General features: G+C 41.0%; 1 long non-coding RNA gene across 2 annotated transcripts; it reads left to right on the forward strand.

The window, feature by feature from the left end:
• The first annotated feature begins 8,505 nt into the window (after positions 1 to 8,505).
• LOC119539771 lies at positions 8,506 to 24,925 on the forward strand. Of its 2 annotated transcripts, XR_005217947.1 has the most exons (4): positions 8,506 to 8,768; positions 9,710 to 9,871; positions 14,216 to 14,362; positions 24,874 to 24,925. It is a non-coding gene; the product is annotated as an uncharacterized LOC119539771 (long non-coding RNA). The 2 variants fall into 2 exon arrangements; XR_005217935.1 differs by lacking the exon at positions 24,874 to 24,925 and having other exon boundaries at positions 14,216 to 14,555.
• The last annotated feature ends 2,120 nt before the right edge of the window (positions 24,926 to 27,045 follow it).

The raw sequence follows: 27,045 nt of genomic DNA on the forward strand, positions 1-27,045 counted from the left end.
CCAATCATCTGATAAGGGTTTAACACCCAGAATAGATGAACAACTCCTCAATTTAACAATAAAAAAAAAAAAGAACCCAATTTTAAAAATGGGAAAAAGACTTAAACAGACTTTTTTCCAAAGAAAATATACGAACAGCCAACAGGCATATAAAAAGATGCTCAACATCATTAGCCATCAGGGAAATACAAATCAAAACCACAATGAGACACCATCTCATGCTTACTAGTATGGCTACTATTAAAAAACCAGAAAATAGTTAAGTGTTGGAGTGGATGTGAAAAATAGGAGGACATACTCATTCTTTGTGGGGTGGACTGCAAAATGTGCAGTGCTGTGGAAAACAGTTGATGGTTCCTCAGAAAGTAAAGTATAAAAATTACCATATCATCCAGTCATCCCACTTCTTAGGTAAATACCACCTCTAAATTGAAGGCAGGTACACGAGCAGATATTTGCACACCCATGTTCCTAGCGGCATTATTCACAACTGCTGAAAAGGCAGAAGCAACAGATGAATGGATAAACAAAATGCAGTATGTACATACAATGGAGTATTATCCAATTGTAAAAATGAATGAAGTTCTGATACATGCGGCAACATGGATGAACCTTGAAGATATGTTGAATAAAGTAAGCCAGACACAAAAGGACAAATACTGTATGATCTCACTTATATGAAATATGCAGAATATGCAAATTCATACAGTCAGAAACTAGAGTACAGGTTACCAGGGGCTGAGTTGGGGAGGGGAATGGGGTGTTACTGTTTAATTGGTATGCAGTTTTTGTTTGGGGTGATGATTTTGATGGAGGCACAACTATGTGAGTGCAGTTAATGCCACTGAATTATCTATTTGAAAAAGGATAAAAAGGGAAATTTTAGGTTGTGTATATTACCATGCACACACACAAAACCCATAGAACTGTACAACACAAAGAGTGAACCCTAAAGGAAACAGCAGGCTAAAGTTAATAGCATAATTATAATAATACTGTTTCATCAATTGTAACAAAAGTACCCACGTTAATACAAAATGTTAATAGGGAAAACTGTGTGTGTAAGAGGGGAGTATATGAGAACTCTGTACTTTCTGCATGATTTTTCTATAAACCTACAACTACTCTGATTTAAAAAAAAAAAAAACAAAGAAGAGAAAGAATAGCTTCAGAGCTTCAGAGCTGTGTTCCAAGGGGACTGTCATGGGTGGATTGTGTCTCCCTAAAGATACGTTGATGTCCAACCCCTTAGCTGGATACAGAATAGTTGCAGATGTAATTAGTGAAGATAAGATTAGCTCAGACTGGAGCAGGCGGTGGGTGTGGGTAGGTGGATTGGGGCTTAATATAATATGTTCAACAAAATGTCCACCTGCACCCTTCTAGGAAAGGATTTTCCAGGAGACAAAAACAATGAACCTGCAGGGTCTCTCTGAGAAAATGGAACAACGGAAGGCCCCCTACAGGATTGCAGATGAGCAACACTTGGTGATAAACCAGTTTTGTTCTAAGAGAGATACCATCAGAATGGACAAGCATACCATACTAGTCAATGTATATCTGCTCTGCACTTTGTAAGACCAACTACCCCCCAATTTAAAATGGAAACTTAACACCCCAATCACAACATTTCCTCACTTGTTTCTGTTTGCCCTATATAAGCTCCCACTTTCCAGCCCATCAGTAGAGCTCCTTTTCACATGTGGCTTGGATGCTGCCTCATTCATGAATCCTAAACTGTTCAAATAAACTGCCACAATTAATAGCTTGTCTTTTTTTTTAATATATAACAAATATGATTGGTGCCCTTATAAGAAGAGGGGAAGCTACACAAGGGGCAGAGACACCCAGGGGAGAAGGTCATGTGAAGATGGAGGCAGAGGGTGGAGTGATAACGGCTACAAGTCAGGGAACACCAAGAGCTGGCCAGCACTAGAAAGCTGGAAAAGGAAAAAGGTTCCTTCCTGGGAGCCTTCTGTGGGAGCAGTGCCCTGCTGACACCTTGGTTTCAGACTACCAGCCTCCAGAACTGTGAGACCATACATTTCTGTTGTGTCAAGCCACCCAGGTTGTGATAATTTGTTACAGTGCCCTCAGAAACTAATACAGGGACCTTAAAAGGATTTGTATTGGAGGTTGGTATGGAGGTTGTGATGGAGCAAAGATGAGGTTCATTTATTTATTTTTACACCTTTGAAATCTACAATTTTCTGGCATCTAGAAATTACCACAGAAAGCCACCAGATTGTGAGACAAGTCCAGTCTGAATAGAAAAGATTACTAACTGACCCGGCCAGATCTGATTCTTGAGTCTAGCCAACCCTGTTTTGTCTTGAGGTTTGGGGCAGTTGGAAGGGAAATGGGAAAGCTGAAGGTCTGGCATCAGTTGATTGGAATGTTTGATGGATACAGTGTTGGGAGGTGAAGAGCTGTTGGGAGGTGAGGAGGAGGGCGTGGAGTGGGCCTTTGACTTTCTCTGGGCTGGAGCTTTTATGTCGCCTCACAGAGTCTGCTCCATCCCAGGTCAGAGCCATAGGCCCCGGCAGTGCCCACCGAGGTCTGTCCTCCAAAGCCTTCATCAGATGTTCTATCTGGGTCCTCAGGGTGGGTCAGGGAGGCAGCCACCGCCCCAAGACATGCTGGGGAGGCAAGAGAGAGCCCTCAGTTCTCTTTCGCGCACAGCGTTTCAGCAATGTTTGCAGAAAACTGCCTGTGGCTTTTTTCACTTTCCTGGGACTTGACCTTTTTCATGATGGTTTATTATATTAAAAGTAGATGCTATTATGGAATTACTGTTAATAATATTGGGTGTGATGATGGCCTTGCTGTGAAGAATATCCTTACTCTTAGGAGCACATGCTGAAATATACCTGTGATATGTCACAGTTCTACAGTTTTCAAATGTTTCAGCAAAAATATAGGTAGAAACTTAATATTGCAAAAATGTTAAGAAATGTTAAGTCTAGATGGAATGTGAATGAATGTTTGCTGTTCTATTCCTTCAGCTTTTCTGTATGCTTGAAATTATTCATAATAAAAGACTCAGGGGAGTGTGGGGGAAGAAAATTCCTGAAGCAGAGGTTCTGGGCTCCCAGGGAGGTGGATGGATTCCATGGACTGGGCTTCTACATTTATAAAGTTTGTGGTGTGTGTGTGTGTGTGTGTGTGTGAGAGAGAGAGAGAGAGAGAGAGAGAGAGAGAGAGAGAGAGAGAGAGAGATGATACATGTGTGTCTTTCCTCTTTTGGATGAAAGTTTTATTGTCTGTATCCCTCTTGTTTCTCAAAGGTGTCTATGAACTTCCTTCCCAAGGATAAGTACCACTGCTTAGAACTAGAGATAAATTAGCAAGCATTTTACCTTGCATAAATGGTGTAAATAGGCAGAGTCAGTGGCTGACGGAGCATTAGTACTTCGTGCAAAATTTAAGTTAGAGTAGAAATACAAATTACAGGCTTCTCTCCTTTATGTTTATCAACCTAAAATTTTTTCTTAATTAGTTCTTTCTCCATTTAGTTGAAGTCTTAGACTTTTTCACAAGCTTAAATTATCAGTTGCCAATATGAACAAGTCTATTTACCCTTGCATTAATTTAAAACTTAAATAATTTTGATAGCTTTTCCAGATTATTAAAGTAATAGGGGTTCACTGTATACAATTTGCAAAACACAGAAATATAAAGAGAAGAAAATAAAATTACCACTAAGGCCATGTTCTAGAGATAAGAACTACGAATATTTTGGTGTATTTCTGGCTTTTCAAAGTGAATGCACCTATATGTATATATGTATATGTATATATGCATATATATGTTTTCTCACTATATACACATAAATTAAGTAAAGTTTATATCATGCAAAAAAGAAAATTGTAAACTTATGTACTTTTTAATGTTTTCCTGGTTTTTATAAGGAAAGTATTTGGATTGATTTCTCTCATCTTCGTATTAAATATGTTTGTTCAAATCAATGTTTTTAGGTTTTAGTGAAGAAGGAGGGAAACCTTTCCCTTGAAATCTCTTTTATGTACTTAGTACTCTGAGTAAAGTTAGTCATATTAAGTGTCTAGAAAGGAATTCTGATATAATTTATTTTGCTCCCCTGAGATGCTTCATTGAGATGGGTAGGAAAAAAAAAATTTTTAAGTCCATCCTTAGCTTTCAAGGAGGAGGAGGAGGGAACCAGGGCATTCAAATTGCTGGTAATCTGGCTGGGCAAGGTGGGGGGAAATCTGAGTAAAACTCTTATTTGTTTGTGGCTTGTTCTTACAGGTTTGATACTTGGTGAAATCAGAAAAATGCAAAGAAAAGCTGCTGCAGCTGCCTGCATAAGTCAGACCCAGAGGGGCCAGTAGGCCTTTCAATCCACAGAGATACTAAGGCACCAGAATAGAAGAGAGGGTGCCCAAAGGGAAAGCCAAGCTGGCACGGCCTGGAAAAATCCCCACTGCAGCATTTGCCTTCCTCTGACTTCCGGTGGCACTTGGAGAGGCCCTAATCACATTGTGATTTCAATTAGAGTTATTTGTCTACTTACATTAATACATGTAAACCAAGTGTCTTGCACTTAATAGATGCACAACAAATACTAGTTCCCTCCAGGCCCCACCTGTCATGTAAAGCAATGAGTTCTTGCATTGGCTGGTACAATAATTAAGAACATAGGGCTTAGAGCCAAACAAACCTGTTTAGGGCCTTGAGTTTGCCTCTTATAAGCACTGTGACTTTTGGGAAACTTGCTATCTGTCTTTGAACCCATTTTCTCATTTGTGGAATGGACATAGTAATAGTTTCTACCTCATTGGGTTTCTGAGTGGATTAAGTGAGATTAATAATAATGGTAAACATTTATCAAGGGCTTGTCACATTCAGAGCATTGTTCTATGCACTTAAGGCATGATCATCTTAGTTCATTCTCATAACTGTGAGCTAGGTACTAGTATCCCCATTTTGCAGATAAGACAACTGAGGCACAGAGGACTTCAGTAATGTGCCCAGGGTCACAAAGCTATTAAATAGAAGTGGGATTTGAACCCAGATTGCTTAGTACTATCTCTGGTGTCTTTACATCCCTCTTTGCTCAGTGCATTTTTCATGGCAAGCCCTGCATCAGATGTTTGCGGACAAGCTGTGTGAAGCACCCAATAAACACTGGTTGAATCACGACTTCAGGAATGTCTTTCCTGGTTGACAGTGTCTGAGGATGTTAATAGTTAGAAGAGCACAGCAATGAGTGTATTCTTGTGGACGAGAAGATGCGCTTGTTTAGAAAAAAGACCCATTATACAAGTCTGATGTTCAATCCTTTGAAGCTTAGTAGCTTTGAAACCTCTATTTGAGTAGCCTCGTGGGAGTGTTGGCCTGGGGAGGATTTCTGCTGTTCGCTGTTCCTGTCAGCTGCTGAGGTTGGGATGCAGCCAGATTGATGACTCTCCCCTACTTGCCAGAGGGGGAAGCATGAGGGAGTTACCTGGAATTGAGACCTGGATGGCCTTGCAGGGCTGGGTACCCAGCGAGTCACACCCAAGTGGCGGGTGCTTGCCAGCTTCAGTGCTAAGCTATTGCCCCGGAGAGGCTGGGCGGGCAGCTCTGTGCTTGCTGATTCTCTCGTCTCCCAGGGCAACTGCCTGGAGCAGTCTGGTCACCCGTGGGAATGCTCCTCCTGAGTCAGCAGGGCCTGCAGGGCCCCAGGGTGTGGCTGCGGGTTCCTTCGGGCCCTGCACAGATGGCTCTTTATCTCAAAGGTTGCCACTGCGCCATCATGGGCTCAGGGCTGGAGCTGCAGGACAGGCCTGCTTGCTTTGAGGCCAGTACACCCTATTAGGTCCCCAGAAAGTCTCAACTTTTAGGACACTTCACTGGGCTGTATGTATAAAGTGATTAAGGTGGGGGCATTTGGAGACTGTTAGTGTGTCAATGGCTGGTCATCAGAAAGAGATTAATTCTCTTGGTTCTAGAACCAACTCTTTCTGTCCTCTAGAGACTTGGTTTCCTCACCTGGAAAAATAAAATAACTCTTGCCCTATGGATTTGATTGGATTATGCTGAGAATCAAATGAGTTGATGAATGTAGAAGTGAGAATCAATGAGATGATGAATGCAAAAAAGTCCATAAACTTCAAGGAGTTGTACAAAGACAAGGAGCTAATTTTTTTCTGGATTTTATATACTTGGCTCCTTCTGGCTTCTATCCTGTTTGAGAGCATCTGTCCATTGCCAGGTGTGGAGGGCTGGGTTTAATTTTATTGAGAGATGGCTGAATTCCTGACCTGAGGTGTCGGCAGTGGGATTGCTACATAATCTTCAAATAGAAGAAAGATCTCAGGAAACATGTGTTGAATGCTGTGGTATCCAGCCACCCCTGCCCAGTCTGAGAGCTTTCTTCCATCTCCAATATTGGAGAATTGGTATCTGATTTACTAAGGGAGAAATGAAGGTTTCCATACTTAGAGCCTGTTCACCTTTCATGATGCTCTTTGTGAACTCTTCTATTTTGGGGTCACATATTGCATGTGATGAGGTACCCTCAAAGTGAAGATTTCCTTGGGAGAGCAGACAGTTGCACTTTTAGACAACGGAAGAGGAGGGAGAGGGCCGGATGGGATTAAATCTCAGCACCGAAGGGTAAAAGTGGAGAGGGAGGGAGGAAGGATGTGTGACCCAGGCTCAATGGTAGTTCCACTGGCTCCAATAGCCTCATGATAGACTTTTGTCAATGACAACACAAACTTTTACAGCTTATTTGAGGTGGGGGGTGGGGAAAGTGTCAGGAGTTGCTTTTCATAATTGTGGCAAGAACTTGGCACTCTTGCACTTTGTGTGTCCTTCTCCTGTCTCCCTGTGCCCCTTCAGTCTAGGGAGTAAGAGTTTGGTTCAATGTAGAGAAGAAACTTCTATGAATCAAGATCCCTGGAAGTGGTGGCTGACCACATAAAGAAATTAGTGTGGTGGGGATTGAGAGATGGGACAGGGATTGTGCTGGTTTGAAGCTGTTATCCCAGAAAAGGTCATGTTCTTTTGATCCATTCCTGTGGGTGTGCACCTATGTGGGTGGGACCTTTTGGTTAATTTCAATTGAGAAGTGACCCAACTCATTCAAGATGGTTCTTAATCATTTTACTGGAGTCCTCTATGAAGAAAATAAAAGACAGATAAAAAGCCGAGAGAGCTCAGAGAGAAACACTCAGAGAGACTGAAAAGAAAAACCCTGGAGATGCTAAGAGAGGACCCACAGAAGCTCAAAGAGGAGACCACTGGCACCAGAAGCTGAGAGCAATGAGACCCGGAGCAAAGGAGCGGTAGATGCCAGGCATGTGCTTTGCTATCTGATGGAGGAACCCTAGATGCCAGCAGCTTTCTTCAGAGTCCAGGTATCATCCTGTTGATGCCTTAACTGGGACATTTTCATGGCCTTAGAACCGTGACTTGGTAAACTAATAAATCCCCATTGTAGAAGTGAACCCATTTCTGATACATTGCATTCTGGCAGCTCTAGCCAACTGAAACAGAGGTTGACCTAGATTCCCCAGGTCCTCTAGAAGCTGCGATCTTATTTTGCAGTTACCTACCTTGACCATTACTCAGTGCTCCCAGAGCCTCCTCTACGTTGAAAATATCTGTTAGGACTGTTGTGCTGGATCTTCCTCCAAAGTAATGAGACTCTGAGGTGTGGTAAAGTTTCACTCCCCTCTGGTTTTGCTGGGAAGGGTGGATGGCCCACATTTGCCATTCTGATTTTTGACTTGTTCCCTTTTCCATGTTTCCTGTTCCCTTTTCATTTTCAGTGTGTCACTCTTGGCACAAGAATGTGTGGATTTGTTCAGAACGATTAACTTCTACCTTGAGACAGATGTGGAATGTTTTAAGAATATTTCTATTAGTCTTGGAAATTAACTGAGAGCTGTAAAAATACAGACTTGCTTATTCAGCATAACATCCTAAGTGGTCAGCTGCTTCCCACCTCAAGCCTCTGTATTCTTGCTGTTTAGGCATATGCACTTTCTTGAACTGTATCCTTCCTCTCTGACAAGGACTTTGGGGGTTTCTTGCAGCTCTGTGTTTTTATTGTCAAATCTTCTGGTCTTCTTCTCACCTTCCAGATCCTGTGATTCTCCTTGATTTCCTTTTTTCTTACTTTAGTCCTTGCCCTCTTCCCACACCCTGTACTTCTTCCTTCTTACAAATCCCTGCTCTATGACCTGAAGATGCCTGCCCGTCCCAGTGTTTATACCTGCTTCCGGGGGAACTCATGGAGGTCATGGATGTTGGAGGGGCGTGGAAGTGTGTGAGATTTTCTTGCCTTTGAAATGGCTTTAGCCATGGAATTTCACTACCATTTCTCTTGGGAATTGACAGGGTAGTAAACTCCAGCCAACATCTTTTTACTCTGCCAAGGTTATTAAGTCCTGGATTATTTGCATGTTTTAATTATTTTGACCATTCTCTTCAGACTCTAACAAAAAGACATTTTTCTGGTGCCTCAAATTTTCAAATACAAAATGCCGAAGCCTGAGGGAAACTGTGAATCTTGACTGTGAAGCCATGGAAGGCTGTTTCTTGTTCTGTGAATTCAACATTAACTGGGCATTGACTATATGACAGGCGTTGGGCAATCACTGAGGACAAAGGGCAGCTTTCTGTCCTGTCTGCTCTGGGCAAAGGGCAGAGTCCAGTCAAGGGGACTACGGTTATGCTAACCAGGGTGCTCTGGGATACCAAGGAGGAAGGCTTGGATTCTGCATGGTGGCGGTGAAGTCTTTCCAGCTTGAAAGGTGAAACCACAATTTGCCTTAAATCACATGAGCGGGTTTGCTAGGAAGACAAGGATATTATGGACAAAAAGAACAGCGTTAGGAAGAGCAAGGGATTATCAGAATAGTGGTGTGTTTAGAAATCAAAAAGCAGCTGCTATAAGTAGAGGTAGTGAAGGGGAAGGAGAGACTGGGAAGGGCCTTGGATAGTGTGCTGGTTTGAATGTATTATGTCCCCCAAAACACCATTATTTTTGATGTAATTTTGTGTGGGCAGAGTTATCAGTGTTGATTAGATTGTAATTGAATGTTTCCATGGAGATGCAACCCACCCAACTGTGGGTGATGATTCTGATTGGATAGTTTCCGTGGAGGTGTGGCCACACCCATTCAGCATGGGCCTTGATTAGTTTACTGGAGCACTATATAAGCTCGGACAGAAGGAGCGAGCTTGCTACAGCCAAGAGGGACACTTGGAAGAAAGCACTGGAGCTGCAGATGAGAGAGAGTTTGAAGATGGCCGTTGAAAGCAGACTCGTGCTCTGGAGAAGCTAAGACAGGACAAACGCCCCAAGAGCAACTGAGAATGACATTTTGAAGAGGACCTGCAGCCTAGAGACGAACGTCCTGGGAGAAAGCCATTTTGAAACCAGAACTTGGAGCAGATGCCAGCCATGTGCCTTCCCAGCTAACAGGTTTTCTGGAAGCTATTGGCCATCCTCCAGTGAAGGTACCTGATTGTTGATGTCTTATGTTGGACACTCTGTGGCCTTCAGACTATAACTTTGTAACCAAATAAACCCCCTTTATAAAAGCCAATCCATTTCTGATGTTTTGCATTTCGGCAGCATTAGCAAACTAGAACAGATACCATGTGAGGAAGTTTGGATTGCATTGATGGGAACCATTGATCTCTCTCTCCTTTCTTGTGCTCTCTCTTATGTCACATGACCCTCCTATAGGACTTTCCTACATCTGATGGATCCATCATCTCACTGCGAGATGCTCTGAAGGACCTGAATGAGTTTGTGCTTCAGGAAATTCCCTCCAGCTGCAAAGCAGAGGGCAGGAATAGCCAGAGTAGTCACAGAGAAATGCCTTTGGAGGATCTTGTGATAATCCAGGTGAGAACTTTGCAGCATCCAGGAAACTAGCAGTACCTGTCTCGTGGACCACATTTCCACACTGTCCCACCCCACCCAGTGACACAGGCTTCATCTGTCCATGCCGCCTCTGCCTGGTCTCTGTGGTCTCCCATCTCCTCCCTTCCAAGATCTTATCCCTCACGGTTGTTTACAGCAGTTTTGACTGGGAATGCATCACCCCAGAATTTGCATGCCAGTGAAATGGCAGGATGGAGGAGGTGGAGCCTCAGGTCCCCAGTGGAGGAAATGCTTATATGGAGACAGAGGTTCTCTGTGTCTCAGCTGAGTTTTGGTCAGGCTTCCTATTTGCTTAACATCAAATGCACTTCTTGTTTCTGTCTTGTTTGAGGAACTAGATCAAAATGTGCTAGGCAGGCTTACTTATAAATACTCGAAGGCTTCCTGCTTACAGTGTGGGATGGCTTCAGGCATGTTTCTGCAGGCCTTTAGGCTGCATCTTGGTAGGTTCCTGTATCATCTTACCCAGAGAACATCTGCTAGTGTCATCTTTAAGACTGGAAGCTCCCCAATACATTGCCAGCTTCCACTTCCCAGAGAAGGATGCCTGAAACCCAGCCCTTCTATATGGATTTTGCCTCTATAGCTTTAGAGCAGTGTTTGGCTGGATGTTCTAGATGTTCAGCAGGACATAAGAGCTCATGGTCAAATACCTTTAGAAAAACTCTAGGTTGAACAGTGCCAAGTAGCTTAATTTATTGCAAGCCTTCTCAAAGCCTTTAATATGCTAATAATACACTTAATCTCCAAGAGGGGGAAAGAGTAGGTTTAGTCTATTCCCCACACTCATTTGACCAAGGAACTTCCTCACACCCCGCTCATTTCCATTGTGGAGGCTTTTCCACTGGGGAAAAGGCAGATCAGCTCGGGGCTCAGAAGAGATGAGGAGACATAGCCTGGGATTCAGCCTGGTCTGGAGTAGATTCTGGGGACAGCTAAACCTTATCTCCAAGACTTTGGGGTGATTCATAATTAGGATCAGCATATTTCCTGATTTGCCTGGGGCAGTCTGGTTTGCATGGCTTGTCCCAGTGTAATTATTAATAGCCTCCTCTTTTTTCCTCTCAAAAGTGGCCTGGCTTGGGGCGGGGGAGGTTGGGAGTTATATGATGACCCTAACAATCGTCTACTGCAGATACCACTTGGCATTTTGAAACCCAAAGGGCAGCTCATTGTTATGTTTCACCCCTGCCCATAACAGTCTGCTGTCACCTTTGACTCACCACTTTGACAACCTTTGATATTTGCCAGTGAGCCCCGAATTCTCTTCCCCTTATTCAGCCACCATAGTCAGCCTGGCTGTCTGCTTCACCTTTCTTAAAAGTAATTCTGCAGGGGGCCTGACAAAATCAGTGTCCCTAAGAAATGCAGACCTTTTGTGTTGGGTCTATCCTCAAATTCAGGCCTTTCCAAACCTCCTCAGCAACTCAACTTTGGAGCTCTGTGCCTTTTGGTCTGTTGCTGAATTGTTTGTCTGTGGCATTTTCTCCTCATTCCCTTGTCTCCTTTTATTTCTGTTACTGAACCAGTCACCTTCCTGCTGTCAGAAGCTTTGAAGGAATTTCTGTTAGAAAATATCAGGAAACCATCCTATTTACAAGATGAGAGAAATAAAAGAGGAGAAAGGTCAAGAGGCCGAGGCAGGAACCAAGTGGATAATAAATTAGGGAGATCACCAGTCCCGGAATGTATTGAGAAAAATGAAAAAATTAGAAATTTTCTTGACTGGATAAAGAGTAGCCTATAAGGATTTGATTTAAACTTTTATCCTTTTCTATACACAAATTCATTTTCAAAATGTAGAGTTTGACTTTCCAAAATTCTTGGTTGGAAACTCCAAGCGGAAAGAAGAGGATTTATTGAAGGAGTGGTGCACTTTTTATTTGACATGAGTAAACAGTGAGAAACATCTTTAATTAATATTTGCAAAAGCTCACAAAAATCTCACTAGGTAGAGACACAGAAGAAAACTAGCGATCAAGTATGCATTTGCCTGCCCGTTCCCTGATTTATGGGCTGTTTGTGGATATAAACTCTACTCGCCTGAATCTTATCTGGTTTTAAATGTCTTAAGCAATAGGGTTTCCACATTATGGATATTTTGTTTAAAGTTTTTAGGGATTGTGGATGGACTCTTAACAACCTATCTTTTACTCAAAAAAAGGAAGTAACTATTTTGCCTTTTAGAATTAATTCTTTTTTTTAATTGCTCAAGTTACAGATCTTAAAAATTAACCACCTCTTCCTCTATAATAATCCTGCATTTTTTTCCTTGCACAGCTCCTCCACTTTGCCCAACCCAAGCAACTCCATGATTTTGCTTTCCCTTCTTTTGAGCATGTGAAGAAAAAATTTTTTTCTCTTAATTCTTTTGAAAGTATGCAGTTTAAGCTTTTTGTGTGTGCACACGTGTGTGTGTGTGTTTTGCAGTTTAAAATTGGCCTTAAAATACCACAAATACTGCCTTTTGTAGAGTCTTCATTATGATTTTCTTTCATGGGGGAAAAAAGAAAAAGAAATAAAATCTGAACCCATCCTCAAAAATACAACAAAACCAAACCAAAGCACGTTGACTGGTTTGCTTGTCTGAGTGTCCCTTTGGTTCTCAGGAGACGGCTGACAAGTTTTCTTTTTTCCCCTTTTGTTTTTAATATATCTATGCACACAAATATATGTCAGTATTTTATTTCAAAAGGTGCTTCAGTTTCATTTCGTAAATCCTGACTGAAAATTTTAAAATAAATATTTGTACATACCATTAAAATAAACCTTGATTCTACAAGCTTCACCTTATTTTACTCTCTTATTTTAAGAGAGAAGGCCATTTAATTAAAAAAAAAAAAATTCTCCTTTTCTTTCTTTTCTTCCCCTCTCCCTCCCCCCACACCTCCTATTGTCTCCTCGGACCAGGAAGTTTATATGTAAACAGAAGCCGTAATCAGACCCCTGACCTCCTCCAGGCTTTCAACCCAGTGTTTCCACAGAGGGATTAACCCCAAATTCCAACTTGCTCTGAGAGGCAAAATTGTTCTCTAGGCGGGCATCACCAAAGGGTTTTCTTCTCTCTAGGCTTTCACATTCACCCTGCAAATAAGGTCCCCTCAAAAGGAGGCTTAAAGGCAGCCCCTGGAAAGCAAATTGCAGGGCAGGCAGGAGCCAGGAGGGACGCTAAGAATTCTCTGGACTCAGCAGCCCCTTAGTCTCCTTCCCAGGCCCAGTGGTTTGATAACCTTCCAAATCCACTGGTGCTCCAGGCTTCACCTGTCTCACTCATATGGGAAAGGGCCACGTTGGTCTAGTCATACACTGGTTTCTGTGTGTGTGCGTGTGTGTGTGTGCACACTCAGAATATATTAAAAGGAGCCCATCTTTTTTTTTTTTTTGAATGCTACAGGAATGCCTTCAGATTCCAGATTCCCATATTAGGATTTGCAACACGGGAGTCCAGTGAAAGGCGGAGTCCTCATCCAGTCAGCCTGAGGCATCTCGGGGACACTGTCAGGGAGGGGGCAGGAGATAGGTAGGGCTGGCATTTCCCTCTCAGGGGAGCCGTGAGCTGTGGTCCTGGGCTGTGGTACAGAACCACAGCTGTGTGCCTACAAAAAGAACGTTTGCAAGTCGTTCTGTTTTATTCTTCACTGCAGGTCTTATAATGTCCACTCAGGAGGGAACACTTTGAGCCGGGCATCCAGCTCTGGGCCGGAATCCAAGTCTGTTGAAAAACAGTCAGAGCTTCTCCTGGTCCCCCACACGCGGGGTAGAGTGGCTGAAAGAGGGGGCTCTCACTTCTGTCCCCCCAGCCAGTTTCCCACATGGCCTGAGCAGCCCGACTCTAAGCCAAGGGGCTGGCAGGACAAGGAGCCTTTCTTGTGGCAGAACATCCCCTCCCCACCCAGACCCCCAACAATTTCTCACCAGAAAGACAAAGTATCTTTATTTTAAAGGCTCCGTGTAGCATGTCCAGAAATTTCTCATGTTATTAAGGAGGTGGGGGTGGGGAAAGGGCCCGAGGAGGCTACTTACTTAATAGCTCCTAACAGCTGTGGAAAGTTTGATGCAGCAGGAGCACCCAGACAGAAAATTAAAAAACTAATAAAGTCCTCAGTGTGGGGGCGCTGGCATCAGGACAACTTTACTTCTCCAGACACCTAATAAAGAGACATTCCGGGACACTAACTCATAAGGGGAATCTGCAGGGGTCATGGAGAACAGTGGAAAACGAACCATGGAAACATAGCAGTCACTCACATCACTGCGGGGGAAGCTTCATTTGTTCCTCCTTTTTTCCCCTTTTCTTCATTTTAGGAAAATGTCAGAGTGCTCAGGACCAAAAGAAAGGCCAAAAAACACAGGCGATTCCAGGAGCCCTCGATGGAAACTTCACTGTCATGGACGGGATGAGCATGAGGCCATATATATATTTACTACAGAGGGACCTGTTTGGATTAGAAGGTGGTTTGACTTCTGGGCATAACAGGGAAAGGGGCAAGATTGGAGATTTATCCAACTAGATTTTATGGTGCAACCTCCTAATGGGAGGTTTTCTTGTGTGGGTTTTCCCACTGGCATTTACTTGGTCATTTTGGATCTGAGGTCCTTGGGGCCTGTTAGGTTATGGTGTTGCTGGTTGGGATTTTGGGGTTCCAGGGGCATTTATGTTATTCTGATTTGGTTCCTGAGTTGAGCTGTGTTTTTTGAAGTAAAATTAAATGGTCACGATTATATGGTGTGTGAATATATCTCAATACAAGTGCATTAAAAAAATAATAAAATAAAAGGTCATGTTGGACCTTTCAACCAAACCATCAGTCGGCTGTGGAGATACTTCAGCTGTGATGGTGGTACCAGTCTTCTCACACTGATGAGGTTTTGAATGGGCAAGTGCACAAGGTGAAATGAAGCAGCTTGTTACGGAAAGAGAATAAAAAGAAAAGGGTTGGCTCCATTTCCTAATCTGAAGTGCTGAGTTCAGTCCAAGATTTTGAGAAAGGCTTGGGTTGGTTCTCACTTTCTGCATAATATTCCAATGATTTGTAATCTGGAGACAAATAGCCAAACCCAGTTCTTTGGAATAACCTGTCTACACTGTAGTCACAACTGTATAGTGTTACATTTGCTTTAGAAGAATATGGTTTCATGCTGTGCACATTTGTGAAGTGGCTTCTGCACACCCACCTCATGGTAGTCCTTGCACACATTTCTTGAGGTTTCCTGGTGTGACAGAAGGAGAACCCAAGTTTGGACCTTGGCCCAATCCCAGCCTGCTCTGCCTCTACTGGGCATGGGCTGCTTGAACAGATTACTTGGCTCCTGAGGCCCTCCATTCCTTGTTCTGTAGGATGAAGGGGCTGGGAAATGACTTCTAAGGCCCAGCTCCTACACGCGGTCATTCTATGAGGTTAGAAGGTTGGTCTGTGTATTGGAGTTCTTGGCTCTCCTGTGTCTGAAAGAGTGTTTTTCTTCTGGCTTTTCATTTAGTTGTGGCTTGGCAGAGGTAGAGCTGCAGCCCTTGGGTGTGAAGCAGGAGAGATCTGCGGTTGTAAGAGCAAAATGAAATATGGTGTTTTGAACTTCCCAAGTCCAGAAATCTTTTCTTGGCCTTTTCTATTTCTCTTAAGGTTCCCCCATCTTAAAAAATTTTTTTTTCCTCCCATTAAAACAGTCCCACATTTAAGACAAGAGAAATGCTACCACTAGGGTGGGCATGGGCTGGCTTCTAGTAAGTAGATCTCAGGGAGGCCTGGAAAGTTTTAATTCATTCTGGAAGGCTCTACCCCAGTGTTTCTCAAATTTCAAATTGCATAAGAATTACTTGGGGATCTTGTTAAAATCCTGATTCTGATTCATAGGTTTGGCATGGTACGTGGGATTCCACATTTCCAGTGAGCTTCCAGGTGATGCTGGTCCATGGACCACAATTTTAGTAATAATGCTAGATGATCCCAACTCGGACCTCCCTGAGGCTCCACCAGAGAGTAGCAGATTTCAGGATAGGGAAATGCAACGAGGCTGAGCACACTGGACCTTGCTAGGCCTCTAGGTCCAGCAGAAGCCTGGAATGAAACTACAAGGTCAGCTCTGAACATAGGGAGTCCTATTCCCCCTGGAACTTTAGTCTGGCATTCTGATTTGGAATCAGTCTTTATATAGATTTTCCCTTTTGCCATATGATGAAATTTTTCCTTTCTTTTTGTTGCTAGTGTTTGGGGAAGAAAAAAAAAATGAAGAACCATGGGATGAGGAAGATCAAAGCATCAATTAGCTAGAAAGTCACAGTCTAGAATTAAATGAGCCCCATACTCTGGCTCATTATCAACATTTTAACACTTAGCAAAGTCTAGTACTACTGCTTCAGCTGAAAAAAAGGAATGTATATCATTTAATACACCTTTCTTAACTGAGCTGCACACCGGGGCACCTCCCTAATGGGTATTATGGCACCAATTACCTCATTGAGAGAGAGGAGCTGCTTTTATGACAGGTTTTAGAAATGGAAACAGCAGAGGGATGTCCTTTAGGAGAGCTAATTTTGGGCTGGGCCGGGCCGGGCATTCAGGAGGGACCGAGAGAGCATGCGGGACTGGTGGCAGGATGGTGAGCTCCGTGCTTCCTGCCTGGTCTGAACACAGGTCCATTCCCCCTGGCTTAGGGACAAGATTTGAATTCACACCTCACATGCTGTTTGATCAAGAATGTAGAGTAAGTGGCTCATAAAATCCACAGGGGAGGCAGGTTAAAAATTCAGGTTCCAGGGCCCTACCCTAAGATTCTGATCCAAGAAGTCTGGGCTTGCTAACCCCATTAGACCTGTAAATATACTTGTAAATAAGTCCCTGGGTGATTCCCATGCAGGCATCTTGCACACTCTATTTTGAGAAACTTTGTAGAGAGGGTCCCAATGACTTCAACCAAATCTGGCTGCCGATATGCTGGTTCCTCCATCACCGGGGAATGTATTCTTTCTAAGGAACAGAACCAGATTGAGACTTACATTGAGTTCGTGTCTCTCTACATGGCACAGCTAATTTTCTCCTTTTCCTCCTTTGTCTAGACTGCTTTGGTTGGATTATGTGGCTAGGTCACAGGGACAGACTGGCATTTAGCTCTTAGCTTTGATACTCGTTTATGACATTGAGCAGGCTCCTTTACTCTTGGGTGCAAGTTTGTTCACCTTCAAAATGGGCAGAGTCATAAGGGAATTGTAAAGTGTATGCAAATGTTTCCAGACACTGTCTCTTAACATACGAATTTGGTGAGTCTACGTAGTAACCAGGCTTCTTCTTCTGGCAGTTTTTTGCGTTTTCCTTCCTTGTAATAACAAGACCGTCAACCTCCAGATTTTGTGTAAATATTGAGTACATAGCAATGGTTTTGTAGAATGTTCCAGTTTCCTGCACTGATGATTAATGTGGTTTTCTCAGAGTGCATTGTGCCTTCCAAAAAGGCTTTTCCTGCCTTCCTGTGAACTGCATTAAGGCCTCGTGTTGTTTCTGCTTTTCTCCTTGTCATGTGGAAGAGAGAGCAGATGCCTTCTGTGTTACTATCCCATAGGGCAGAAGGGTCAGCTGACACACTCTTGGGGAGGCAAAACTGGGCTCAATCTGAGAATTTCCTAATAATTAGAGGGACTTTCCTGAACCAAAACCTTTTCTGGCTTCACATTGCCTACCACCTCATGCCTGGACTTCTCTGCTGGCTTCCAGTGTCTTCATCATCTGGCTTTAGCAGGCTTTGCTAATCCTATATCCTCTCACTGACTCCCTACACAACTTGGATTACGTGGCTTGAACTCACTTTGTCGGTCTCTCTCCAATCCACATTGCCAACCCAGACCTGTTCTACTTTTCCAGTGACCTGCAAAACATCTCCACTGGACTGTCTTGTCGTTACTGCAAATTCAACAACGTGTCCTCACGTATATCTATCAACTTTCCCCTAAACTTACTGTTCTTCCCATCTATCTCATTTCTGTTTGCATTAACCAGCCTTGGCAAATGAAAGCTTGGAGGATTCCAAACCTCTTCATTCTATCATCTGATCTTTTACTGCTTTGAAATATCTTAGAGTCTAATTCCCAAGAAATTTTTTCCATTTCTTATAACCCATTCTATTTCTTTCTTCTCTGAATCAATGATGATACCTCTCTGGGTTTTATAGCTCACAATATAGCTATAGGTTTAAAATCTCATGCATAAGGGGAGTGGTTTGTTAGCAGCAGTCATGCAAATGTGGTTTGTAGACAGCATAAGCCAAGTGTAAACTGATGGTATGTAGATGCCAACAAGGTCACATATAGTGTTCTGGTTTGCTAATGCTGCTGTTACACGAAACAGCAGAAATGGATTGGCTTTTATAAAGGGGGTTTATTTGGTTACAAAGTTATAGTCCTAAGGCCATAAAAGTGTCCAAACTAAGGCATCAACAAAAAGATACCTTCACTGAAGAATGACTGATGGTGCCCGGAACACCTCTGTCAGCTGGGAAGGCACATGGCTGGCATCTGCTCTTCTCGGGTTGTGTTTCAAAATGGCTTTCTCCAAAATGTCTCTGGGCTTGTCTCTCTTAGCCACTTCACCTCCTGTGCATCTAACCATCTGGGGGTCCTCTCTTAGTTTCTCTGGAGCAAATGCTGGGCTAGCATCTCTTAATTTAGCATCTTCAAACATCCTTCTGTCCACGTCTTCAAGCATCAGCTTTCAATGGCCTCCAAAATGTCTCTCTCAGCTGCTCTCCAAAATATCCCTCTCTTATAGGACTCCAGCGATTTAATTAAGACCCACCCTGAATAGGCGGGGCCCATATCTCCATGGAGATAATTTAATCAAAGGTCTAGCTCACAGTTGATTGAGTTACATTTCCATGGAAACACTCAATCAAAAGGTCACACCCTAATCAGAAAGATTAATAAATCTGCCCCCACAAGTTTGCATTAAAGAATGTGGCTTTCTCTGGGGGACATAATATATACAAACTGGTACATATGGTTATGCTCTCATTAAGAAAAATATGGCCTCTAGAATGAGCAAAGTGATCGTCCTGATCAAATTTGCAAATTTGCTTCTTTCCTATTATATTATTGTATGTTGTGCCTGTTTATATATATTATGTCCCCCAGAAAAAGTCATATTCTTTAATGAAATCTTGTGGGGGCATATTGATTAATCTTTTTGATTAGGGTGTGACCTCTTGATTGTTTCCATGTAAATGTAACTCATCCAACTGTAGGTAATATCTTTGATTAGATTATTTCCATGGAGCTGTTACCCCGGCCATTCAGTGTGGGTCTTAATTAAATCACTGGAGCCCTATAAGAACTCAGATTGAAGGAGCTCAGGGCTGCAGCTGAGAGAGACGTTTGGAGAGACCCTTGGGAGGTGACAGTTAGAGATGCTTGGAGATGTTTGGAGAGGCTAGCCCAGAGTTTGCTCTGGAGAAGCTAAGAAAGACAAGGCCCAGAGACATTTTGGAGAAAGCCATTTTTAAACCAGAACCCAGGAGCAAGGGAAAGCAGATGCTAGCTATGTGCCTTCCCAGCAAACAGAGGTTTTCTGGATGCCATCGGCCATTCTTCAGTGAAGGTACTCTATTGTTGATGCCTTAGTTTGGACACTTTTATGACCTTAAGACTGTAAATTTGTAACTTAACCCTCTTTATAAAAGCCAATTTATTTCTGGTATTTTGCATAATGGCAGCTTTAGCAAACCGGAACATACGTGTATTACCTCTCTGAGCTATCAAAGACAGTGTCTTAGAGTCTCTCATTACTATTACATTTCTATTAATTTTTCCTGAATTTCTAAGGACTCTTGCTTTATATATTTTATTCTACATTATGCGGCACATAAAGGTTCATGACAGTTAAGTTTTTTTTAATGAGTTGTTTGCTTTGTCAATGTTTATCTAAATTTCACTTAAAGTTTTTTGCTTTAAATTCTATTTTGATAAAAAATATTGGATCCTGATTTCTTTCCTGATTGTGTGTTTATGTGTGCATTGTGTTTGCTAATTTATCTTTCTTTTTTCTGACCCTTTTCTCTTCTTGTTTTAGGTATATATCTTGGGACAGTCTATTGATAGGTTTAGTTTTTAATATTGACTTTAAGGTATTTACATTTATTGTCACAGTTATGTTAGTGTTTACTTCAGTCAAATTGCTTATCTTTTCTGTTGTCTTTTACCAACAGTTTTTGTTCTTTACTTATTTTTTGCTATGTTGCTTGTATTTGTTTTCACTAGTGACATAGAAGGTATATGTCCTATTTTTAAATTCTATTTGGATTGCCTTGAAAGTTTTAAAAATATATGAACCTGTATTTTCCTAATTATTGATTTTTAAAAATGGTGTCTATTGACTGTCTCCTAAGTAAGGTTAAGAAATTGGCACACTTTTATTTTCCACTCCTTTCCTATTTCACTCATTATCCTGTTTTATCTATTTAATCTGGGATTTTAGACTCTGGTATTACTTTTTTTTCTGATATTTTATTTTATGAAAATTTTCAAATATACAGAAAAATTGAAAGAATTTTACAGTGAAACTCATGTACCTACTACGCAGTTTCCACCATTGCCATGTTACTATACTTACTTTATCCCATATCTACCCATCAATCGATCCATCTTTTATTTAAAAAAAGCAATTAAAAGTAAATTGCAGACACCAGTACACTTCTTCCTAAGAACTTCAGTATGAATATCAATAGCTAGAGTTCAGTAATTGCTTACAGTTTTTTTACCCTTTGAGGTAAAATTTATATACAGTTAAATGTTCAAATCTTAACTGTACTTTCACTGAATTTTGACAAACCCATACCAGGTATTATTTTTTAACATTGTTATTTTCTTTTTAAAGAATATTTCTTATATTCAAAAACTATTTTACAACCATACTTGAAAAATCATTTAGATTTAATTCTATGTTTAACTGATTTTAATACTCACCATGATTTTCATTTTGTCAGAACTTTCCCATTCCTTATTTTGATTCATCCCTCAGTTGGTACTTTTTTCAGGAAGTGAGTGACATGTCTTGGGAGTCTTTTATATTTCCCCCAGACATGAATGGGAAATTGGATGAGCATAGAATTCTTCACTCCCAACATTTTGCCTGCAAAACTATAGTTGTTTCTCTACTGTCATCTAATGTTTAATATTATAGGGTTATCTGAGGCTAGCCAGATTTTTCTTCCTGTGTAGGTAATCTGATTTTTTTCTGCCTAGATAACTGTAAAATTATTTTGTTTTTCTTGAACTTCAACAATGGTAATTTTGCTTGGTACTCAGTGAGATCTTTTGATCTGCAAACATACATTTTTATTCAGTTATGGCAGAGGCTGGTAGTAGTGGGTCTCCCTAAATCCATATTTTCCTTCTTAGTAATATATTTCTTGATTGTTCACCTGGACACAGAGCAGCTTGTAATAAAAACTGTATTTCTCAGTCTCCCTTGATATTTAGTGTTGCATTTCACTTACAGGCAACTGACCTTACTCCTTATAGAAACATTAGCTCAGGAAAGTTTTCTTCTTTTATAATTTTAATTATTGCTTTGGTTTCATTTAATTTTTTATTCCCCCAGGAACATCTCTTATTTACATTTTCTGTATCATCTGTTCTTTGTATCCCACAGGTTTTTGCTCATCATTTTAATCATTTTGTCTTTTTTCCTCATCTCATGGCACTTTTTAAAATTTCTTTTTTGCATCACCGATTTTGACATTTTTTTTCAGTGTCCATTCTACTCTCTATTGCTGTTAATGAAAGGTTTAATTCAGCTATTGCTGTTTTAGTTTTCTTAACTATATTGTAATTTTTGCCCTACTTATGAGGCACCATTTCATTCCTGTCTTTGTCTATCTCCCCTTTCATCATTTGAGCCCCCTTTTCTTGAGCTTTCATGAGCACACAAATCTGATTTTCGTCCACTGTTTTCTATATCCTACAATTAACTTTTGTTTAAAACAAAATTTAAAAATTTTGTTAAAAACAACTGTGTCCTTAAAAAGTTAAGCCTAGAATTATCATATGACCCATTAATCTCACTTCTAAGTATACACCCAAAAGAATTGAAAGTAGGGATTCAAACAGATTTTTGTACCCCAGTGTTCACAGCAGCATTATTTACAATAACCGAAAGGTAGACCCAGTATCTATCAGCGGATGAATGGATAAAGAAAATGTGATATATACATACAATGGATATTATTCAGCCATAAAATGGAATGAAGTTCTGATATATGACATGGATGAACTTTGAAGACATCATGCTGAGTGGAATAAGCCAGATACAAAAAAACAGATATTGCATGATGATTATACTTATAGGAAATAGCTAGAATATGCAAATTTATAGAGACAGAAAGTAGACTACAGGTTACAGAGGTGGGGAGGGAAAACGGAGAGTTAATACATAATGGATGTAGGGTTTCTGTTTGGGGGGACAGGAAAGTTCTGGTAATGGATGGTGGTAAAGGTAGCACAACATTGTGAATGTGGTTAATCCCACTGAATATTATGCTTGGGATTGGTTGAGATGGGAAAATTCATGTTGTATACAGGTTTCCATAGTTTAAAAAAGGAAAGAATGAACTTAAAGAGACAAAAACAAGTAAATGCAATGCAATATCCTGGACTGGATCTAATAATGGAAGGAGAAATACCCAAAAGGACATTATTGGGACATTTGAAAAAATTAGAATATGGATTGTGTTGATGGCTTGGAGTTATGTACCTCAGAAAAACATGTTCTTAAACTTAAACCATTCCTGTGGGTGTGAACCCACTGTAAATAGGACCTCTTGATAAGGTTACTTCACTTGAGGTGTGGCCCATGTGAAATCAGGATGGGTCTTAAGCCTATTACTAAAGGCCTTATAGGGAAGGCCACAGAGAGAAGCCAGAGATAGCAGCCAGAAGTTAAAAGTCAACAGAACTGACTAGGGGAGGCCACCATCCATGTACATTGCCATGTGACAAAAAGCCAAGGACCAAGGATCACCGGCAGTCAGTCCCAGAAGGTCACATCTCCTGGGAGAAAGCATTACCTTGATGATGCCTTGATTTTGGACTCCTCCTAACCTCAAATAAATTCCCATTCTTTAATCCGACTCATTACATGGCATTTGTTTTAGCAGCCAGAAAATTAAAACAGACTGTAAGCTTTATATCAATATTAATTTTCCTGGACTTGATAAGTGTACTTAAGATGGTTAGAGAAGTGGAGATTCTTGTTCTTAAAAAAATGTACCTGAAACCATTGAGTATGCAAGGAGCATAATGTAAACAACCTACTTTCAAAAGTTTAGATAATAGATAGATGAATGGCTGTTTTGATAGAATGATATGGCAAATATGGCAAAATGTTAAAAGTTGATAGATCTGGGTATTTGGGTGTGGGAGTATGTTGATATTCTCTGTATGGGTTTTGCTTTATTTTTGCAACTGTCCTATAAGTTTGAAATTATTTCAAAATTTAAAGTTTATTTAAAAACTGTCTCTCTCTGTATTTTGAACTCTAGACTTTCTTTTATAATCCGCATGGATTCTCTTCTACGTATAAGAAACAAGAAAAAGTGTACCTAGTCCTACTATTCATCTGCAAGCAGTGGGAGCAGATTTTCCTGACTGAAATGAATTTACCTGATCACTTTAGAGATAAGGAATGGAGAGGAGGTTGGAATCGAGGGCAGACTTGGGGCGGAGTTTGGGGATCTTTGTTTCTGCACCATTCTTCTCTACCACCAGGGAAGCTGCTATGCCAAGTGATGACTTTCCGAATTTAATTTTCTTTCTGTCTGACTTCCATGCTAGACACAGCTGTGTCTGTTTCAATCTCCTTCCTTGAGTTGCTGCCCACCATATGAAGTCTACTCCCTTGTATGATTTTTGCTTAAAGGAGTCATGATGTTTATCCCGGGGCCTTCAAATATTGCTGATCGGCAGCAAAGACAAGTCACCTGGGAGGCTTTCTTAGCTAATCTGCAGGCGACACCTGCTCTGGCCTTCAAAATTTTACAATTGAACGGGGGCCAGTGATACTCAGTAGAGATCTCACAGTGTCCTGCCACTTACTTCCTGTAACTCCTACTGCTCTCAGGAAGAGGAGTTGCAAGAGCACCCTCAGGGTCTAACCTTCATCTACTCCCTCTGCTCCATGTTGAACATGACAGCACTGAGCTTTCTACCGTGTGGAAGGCACACTTGCCTAGGCGCCAATGTTATTTCAGTACTATGTCCCTTCCCCCATGGCTTTTTCTTTTAATCTTCTCTGGGTCATTTCAGAAGGGATCTTGTTGTAGAGGAGGTTAGACTCAAATTGCCATTTTTGTTTTAAAACTTTTTATTTGGAAATAATTTCAAACTTACATCATGGTTGCAAAAATAATACAAAGTTTATAAGATGATTCCAATGTATTCTCCATGCTGATAGCCAGAACCACCAGCTTTTAACATTTTGCTACATTTGCTGTACCATTCTTTCTTACCTACTTCTATCTATGTGTCTATGTGTCTATCTATCTATTTTCTAAACATTTGAGAGCATGTTGTAAATATCATGTTCCATGTGTAAATATCATGTTCCATGAACATTTACTACTTCCATGCATATTTCCTAAGAACAATGATAATCACTTATGTCACCTTAAGTATAGTTATCAAGTTCAAGAAATTTAACATTGATATAAAGCTTATAGTCTATATTCCAATTTTTTTCTGTGTCCCAATAATGCCCTTTTGGGCATTGTCTTAGTTTCTGGGCTGCTAAAACAGATACCATACAATGGGTTGGTTTAAACAATGAGAATTTACTGGCTCATGGTTTTGAGTCTAGGAGAAGTCCAAAAGTTGAGGCTTTCTCCCCAAAGACTGTGGCATTCTGGGACTGGCTGCCAGTCATCCTTGGTCTTTGGCTTTTCTGTCACATGGCAATGCAAATGGTGATGCCTTCTCCTTTCTCTTTCAGGTTCTGCTCCCGTGGCTTTCTCTCTTTCTGAATTTCATTCTGCTTGTAAAGGACTCCAGTCTTCCAGATCAAAACTCAACCTGATTCAGTGGGGCCACACCTTAACTGAAGTACCAACTTCAAGAGACCCTTTTCTCAGTGGATCCACACCCACCAGAATGTGGGCTAAGATCAACAACACGTCCAAACCGGGGTACACAATTCATTCCATCAAAGGCATTATCTCCTCCATTATTAGACCCAGTCTGGATCATGTATTACGTGTAACATATACGCAACATGAACTTCCCCATATTGACAACTGCCAAATATGAATAGGATTAATCATTTTCACAATGTTGACCCATCTTCACCACCATCTATTAACAGAACATTCCCATCACCCCAAGGAAAAATCCTATACATTGTGTATTAACTTCCCATTCTCCTTCCCTGTCCCTGGTAACCCATGGTCCGCTTTCTGTCTCTATGAGTTTGCTCATCTCAGCTATTTCATGTAAGTGGAATTATACCCTATCTGTCCCTTTTCAAATTGTCTTTTTATCCAGAAGTCTGTAAAATATATCCTTTAATGTTTTTCATACTGTGACAGTGTATATTGTAAACTATAAATTTATTGAAAAAAAAACCACCTTTTTCTTTGTAGGCAATGGGGTAGAGGTATAAGAGTGCAGGACTGAGAAGCAGACTTAAATTGAGCCCTGTCTTGGTCACTTATAAACCATGTGACCTTGGTTGTATGAGCTTCAGTTTACTCATCTGTAAAATCAAGTAGTACCATGGATTAAATTAGGTCAAGTAAATGAAAGCATTTTTAAATTCTTAAAAGTTAAAAAAAAAAAAAGGTAAAAGATGGTAGTTGTCCTTTTGGTTTTCTCTCTCTTTTTGCCTCTTATAGGATGGGCCCATGGTATGGAATATATTCAATAAATCCTTGTTGCTTGGTTATTGGAATGAAAGACCACAAAATTCTGAAGAATAACTAAGGAGACAAACAGGAGTGACAAAGTAATTCAATATATTATTACCTTTGAACATGCAGTATTAGTGCTTACTGAAAGGAGGACTGGATTAATTTTATGCCTAGAATGTGCCAGATTGTAACCATTTTCACATTTTCTTTCTAATCTCTCCTTCTACCCCTCCCTACACAGTCCCCCAATATCAAATTTATTATTTTAAAAATGTTCTTTTAAAAGGTTTTTTTAAAGAAATGCAGTTATCCATGGCTCAGTGTCACTTTTAAAGTTGAACCTTGATAACTTTCTGGAGGCAGCAAAATATATTTAATTTCCAAACATTCTTGGAAGTCATCCAACAAGTTTAGGTGGGGAGAGAATGGTCAGGGTAGAGGGTGTGTGAGGGGCTCACACTGTGAGTTGGCCAGTATCATTTATTATAGGCTTTCCTGTAGGTGCATAAATAACTCCTACTGAGAGACTTTCCACTCAGCTTCCCAAAATGGCTCCATTTCAAAATCCAGCAGTGACGCTGTATTCTCAGAATTGGATTAGCTAAACCCTGGGCAAGGTAAAATCCACTAGAATGATCCAAACCAGAGATTTGTTCCTACATCAACAGCAGCAGCATGAAACAGAATTTTGTTTATTAAAAATGGTAGGATTCATCAGCTAATTGAAAAATCCAGTGCTTTGAAGTACTGATGTACATTTCATGTTATATATCAAGTCTACATATGTAGTTTTTGAGCACACACAAAATATAAGCTCCTCTGCTGGGTGCTTTGTAGGATAAACAGATAAGGGAGTCCTGGCTTTGTCTTTGGGAGTTCACATATTTCCTGGCAGACAGAGGCCTAAGTATTGCATCAATATAGGACAGATCGAGAAATTAGAAATGCAAGCAAAATCCTGCTGGGTTGAAAAGGAAAACTTGGGAATTGCTTCTTGATAGAGGTAGAGTTCAAATTAGACATTCCCTCATGCATTTATTACACAGAAAATAATGAGTGCCAGATTGGTTTCATGCACTCTACCAGACCCTGGACAATTTTAGTTGTCTAATTATTTATAAAATAAAGCTTCAATGGGTGAAAAAGGGAAAGGAGGCCATACTGGGAGTAGGAATTGTTCAGGTCGAGGTTTTGAAGAAGGAGGTTGTGTGGCATGTCCAAATATCGGGACGAATAAGGTATAGTTTGGGCCCCAGAAG

Source organism: Choloepus didactylus, chromosome 1, assembly GCF_015220235.1.
Source record: "Choloepus didactylus isolate mChoDid1 chromosome 1, mChoDid1.pri, whole genome shotgun sequence".
NCBI lineage: Eukaryota > Metazoa > Chordata > Mammalia > Pilosa > Megalonychidae > Choloepus > Choloepus didactylus.